At 42.5% G+C, this 5,410-nt stretch overlaps 1 non-coding gene across 1 annotated transcript; it reads right to left on the reverse strand.

Moving 5' to 3' along the window:
* Positions 1 to 2,526: 2,526 nt before the first annotated feature.
* Positions 2,527 to 2,633, reverse strand: LOC141650744 (small nucleolar RNA R71). Its single transcript, XR_012546761.1, has one exon. It is a non-coding gene; the product is annotated as a small nucleolar RNA R71 (small nucleolar RNA).
* Positions 2,634 to 5,410: the final 2,777 nt, after the last annotated feature.

The following is a 5,410-nucleotide window of genomic DNA, read 5'->3' on the forward strand; positions in this document are numbered from 1 at the left end:
GGCGATTGACACGGAATGAGATGCTAGAACCCACAATCGACAACCTTTGACTTGGAATTGGTGAAGATGATTAGAGGATAATGAACGTAGTTTATGATTTTGGGGAGAAATGATTTTAGAAAGCGATTTAACGATGATATATAACCTCTAATCATTATAACCAAAATCGCGGAAATAATACCCGTCAGGCCGGATACTCGGTCGAGTAAGGTGTATACTCGGCCGAGTATCCTCTACTCGGTCGAGTATTCACCATACTCGGCCGAGTATTCCTCAGCAGAACCCAAACAAACTACACTCCTGACACTACTCGGCCGAGTAGGCTCTACTCGGTCGAGTACTTAGCTTATAAAATCCGTAGTGTTACAGGGAGTGCGAATACGTGTTTCAAAAGCCCATTCCAAATTCTATCCTAATCCTTGTGGAACCTATAAATACCCCCTCTTAAACCCTTTTGTACACACAACCCTAGATTCAGAATATTTACCCTTTCAAGTTTAAAACTTTGTTAATCTCTTTGTTAATCTTTCCTTAATTAGAGAAGTTCTTCAATTAATTAGTAATTGAATTTGGGTTTGTAAGAAGATTGAAGGTTCTCCTTCTTTATTATTTCTATCCAAATTCCTCTTTTGCTATTGAGTTGGTATTAATTCTCTCCCTATTTTCATTTGTTTACATTTTGTTCTTCCTTCATGTTTGTTTGATTGTTTATGTTAAAATTGTTGTTGTTGTTTGTTTGTAGTTGGTGTTTTCATCATTGTTCATCTTTCCCTTGTTTCTCTTTCATTTGTTCATCTTTTGATAGTTGTCCTCAAAGACTTAATCTTTGAGTTGATTGGGTTAAAGATTGTGTCTTTTAGCTTAACCAACCTTGTTATTAGATTAAATTATCTTCCTTTACAACTATTGTTGGATTGTTGCATGTTTAGTAGTAAGATTTATCTTCTCACCATGTTTATGACCAAGGTTTCCATCTTTATTGTTTATTTTGCAATTAGGACCATGATTAGTGAGTAGTCTTCTACTAGGGCTCGGTTTGACCCAACATGAGTAATTTCACTAATTGAATCTCATAAAGGCTAATTATTTGGGGAAATTGGTGAGGGTAGTTTGGAGGGTTGATTTGGTTTATGGGTTGATTTTGGGTAGTGTCGATTTATAACCCTTGTCCACCAACGAGAGTTGGTTAGGTTGTGATTTGGATACCCGGGTTTTGACCCTATTGTTAACCTTGGTTGAGACCGAAAGGGAGAACCGGGATAGGACACCTCTAAACTAGCGTTTAAAATCGACCCTCGAGAGAGGGAGTGGGATGACCCGGGAATTGATGGGGCTTAATGACCTTAGCAAATATTGGACTACCTTGGGAAAATGCATGTTTTTGGGGTAGTCGGGTATTGAGTTAGGGATTCCGACCTTCGAACCCGAGAGGGGGGTTGGTGGGTAGTGCTAGTGTCCTATTTCGAACCCGAGAGGGGGGTCTTAGGCGAATTAGAGCCGTCACCTCCTCACCTAGCTACCCTTATGATTGGCTTAGAGATTTGATTGTGTGGAGTTACGAATTGTTTGGGAAGAACCGAGTCTTAGGTTTTTTTTTTAATCATTTGATATACAACTTATCCTTTCTTCTTGTTCATTTACATTCCTCTTTCTTGTTTAGTTTGATTTTCATTTTGTCTTGGGTAGCTTTAGTATAACAATTCATCCCTTATTGTCGACTTAGCTAAACGATAGGATTAGAACAATTAGTAATCTTTTCAACTCCTTGTGGGATCGACTTTTAATAGTGTACAACGATAAAATCGTGTACTTGTGAGGTATAGCTTGATACCATCAAGTTTTTGGCGCCGTTGCCGGGGCGTTCGGCTAGATATTAATTGTTTTCGTTCTTGTTTAGACTAAGTCTTTTGTTACTAATCCCTCTCTTAAGTGTGTAGGATTTTTTGCATGGTTAGGAGAGCTCGAAGAGGTCAACCAATACGCCCGATTGACCACGAGATCGAAGCAACCGCGAGAAGACTAAATTCACTCCGTAGAAGAGGGCTAATAGAAACACCGATTCCTCAAGAAAATTCAGTAATTGAGAACCTTCGAGAAGAACCACGGGTCTTTGAAACTTTCGAAAATCCTTTTGCAACACCGGAAACGGAAGTAACAATGGCCGCGGTTCCTATGAGAGATAACTTGTCTCCGAAAAAGGTGGTGAATCCGAGTATTGTCAAGCCACCTATTCAAGCCAACAATTTTGATGTGAAAGCCACCTTGCTACAACTTGTCCAAGGGAACCAATTCGGAGGGGGAGCCACCGAAAACCCCAACGAGCATCTCAACGAGTTCTTGGATAGTTGTGACATGTTCAAGGCCAATGGAGTGACGGAGGATGCCGTACGCCTTAGGCTTTTCCCTTACTCTTTGAGGGGAAGTGCCAAGGAATGGCTTAAAAGTTGTGAACCCGACTCTCTTCGGACTTGGGACGATGTCTCTAAGACTTTCCTAAACAAGTATTTCCCACCCCAACGAACCGCAAGAATCAAGAGTGAGCTCCAAGGCTTCACCCAACAAGAAGATGAGACCCTTTATGAAGCATGGGAGAGGTACAAGGGCCTCCAAAGGCTATGTCCTCACCACGGTATTGGGGATGATGAACTCATCAACAATTTCTATGAAGGGTTAAACAATGAGATGAAGATGAACCTTGATTCCGGCTCGGGGAAGGGAGCTTTGGATAAGATAGATCACAAGACGGCGAAAGAACTTATTGAAGAAATGGCTTCTCGTACCTTTCATTGGAACAATGATAGGCACAAGAGGAAAGGGAAGTCAACGGTCGAATCGGCCAACAATGTGGAAGTGAAGGAGATGATAGAAGAGCTTAAGCAACAAGTTGCCTTGATGAGCTCAAGCAAAACATCTAGCAATTCTTCTATGAGGAACCAAGTCTATAATTGTGAGCTTTGTGGAGACCAAGGACACCCACCCAATGAGTGTCCTTTGGTGGTTGGAGATGACAATTGTATGGAGCAAGTGAATGGGATATGGGAGTCTAGTCCGGCCAAGCAAGCATTTAACAACAACCAATATCACCCCGGAATGAGAGCCCACCCAAACTTCTCCTATGGCTCTCAAAATGTCCAAAACCCAACCTTCCAACAAAAATCACAACAACCAAACTTTCAAGCTCCAAAACAAAACACAACATTCAATCAAGGTCCACCGGGTTTCCAAGGAAGAACCTTCCAACCAAGACAACAATTCCAATCACTTAACCCACCAACCACCCAACCTTTCCAACAAAACACCCAACCTTTCCAACAAAACACCCAACCAAAGTCAAGCTTGGAACTCATGATGGAACAATTGATGACTTCCCAAAACCAACTTGTCAATACTCAAACACAATTCATCAACCATTCCACTCAAAAACATGACGAGACAACCTCATCCATCAACCAACTTAGGACCCAAATGCAAGCTTCTCAAAGGATGACGGACAACCAAATCTCCCAATTGGCCACCCAAATGAGCCAACTACAAGCCTCCCAAGGGAAATTCCAGGGTAAAACCGAGGAAAATCCGAAAATCATGAATGCTATCCACTTGAGGAGTGGTAGAGATTTGGAAGACCGGGAATTTGTCAAGAAAAGGAAGAGTAGTAGACCGGGTAATGTCATTGAACCTCAAGTTGTGGTTGAACCTCCTAAGGTAATTGAAGAAAAGGAGGGAGAAGATGAACTCGTGGAAGTTGTTGTGGAAACTCCAAGAGTGATTGATGAAACAACAAAGGTGGTTGAAGAGCCTCAACAACAAGTTGTAAGAACTTATGTGCCACCAATTCCTTTTCCACAAAGGTTGGCAAGAGCCAAACTTGAACAAAAGTATGGGAAGTTCATGGACATGATGAAGGGTATCAACATCACTATGCCTTTCATTGATGCCGTAAAGGAGATTCCAAGCTATGGAAAGTTTTTGAAGGAGCTCATCTCAAACAAAAACTCTTTGAGCCCGACAACTACGGTGAACTTATCCAAGGAGTGTAGTGCAATTCTCATGAATGAGGCTCCTCAAAAGCTTGAAGACCCGGGGAGCTTTTCCATACCTTGTAAGATTGGGACCGTGCACATTGAGAGGGCTTTGTGTGATTTGGGGGGCAAGCATTAGTCTTATGCCCCTCAAAATTTTCAAGAAGTTGAAAGGTTATGAGCTTTCACCAACAAGGGTTTCTCTCCAACTTGCGGATAGGTCGATAAGATACCCAATTGGTCTTGTGGAGGATGTCCCGCTCAAGGTGGGAAAACTTGCATTCCCATGTGATTTCTATGTTATGGACATCCCCGAAGACTCGAATATTCCCATCATATTGGGGCGCCCATGCCTTGCTACGGGGGGTGCCATGATTGATGTGAAGAATGAGAAGCTTTCTTTGCAAGTGGGTGAAGATAAGGTTGAATTCTCCTTGAACAAGGCTATGAAAGAACCTTCGGAAGAAAAGTCTTGTTATATGATTGATGTGGTAGAAGAATGGGTTGATATGAAGAAATTTGATGAAGACAAGGGTTTGCAAGGGTTCCTTGAGGGCAAGGTAAAAGATTGCAAGGAGCACCGGGAGTATGCTTTAGCTATGGAAGCAACGGTTGAAGAAGACCCGGACAAAGAATTTGAAAGCTTGAGAGGAGATGGTAAAAAGGAGGAGAGATCTACGCCTCCTCAAGTGGAGTTGAAACCTCTTCCCTCTACTCTTAAACATACTTTCCTTGGCCCTAATGACACCTACCCTATTATTGTCAATAGTGCACTCAATGACACCGAACTTCAAAAGTTACTTGATGTTGTGAGAAAATACAAAGATGTCATTGGGTACTCAATTGATGATATCAAGGGGATTAGCCCTTCTTTTTGCACCCATCGCATTCATTTGGAGGATGAGAGTGCATCTTCCATTGAGCCTCAACGCCGCCTTAACCCCGCTATGAAATAAGTGGTTAGGAAGGAGGTGTTGAAGCTCTATGATGCAAGCATAATTTACCCTATCTCCGATAGTGCATGGGTGAGCCCGGTGCATGTTGTGCCAAAGAAGGGCGGGGTCACGGTAGTCACCAATGACAAGAATGAGCTAATTCCAACAAGGGTCACAACCGGGTGGAGAATGTGTATAGACTATAGACGCCTCAACAAGGCAACTAGGAAAGACCATTTCCCCCTCCCTTTCCTTGACCAAATGTTGGAAAGACTTGCCCAACACTCTCATTTTTGCTACCTTGATGGGTTTTCGGGATTTTTCCAAATCCCGATTCACCCTAATGACCAAGAAAAGACCACCTTCACGTGCCCGTTTGGCACCTTTGCTTATAGGCGCATGCCCTTTGGGCTTTGCAATGCGCCGGCCACATTTCAAAGATGCATGTTAGCTATA

The sequence above is a fragment of the Silene latifolia genome, chromosome 3 (genome assembly GCF_048544455.1).
Source record: "Silene latifolia isolate original U9 population chromosome 3, ASM4854445v1, whole genome shotgun sequence".
Taxonomy (NCBI): domain Eukaryota; kingdom Viridiplantae; phylum Streptophyta; class Magnoliopsida; order Caryophyllales; family Caryophyllaceae; genus Silene; species Silene latifolia.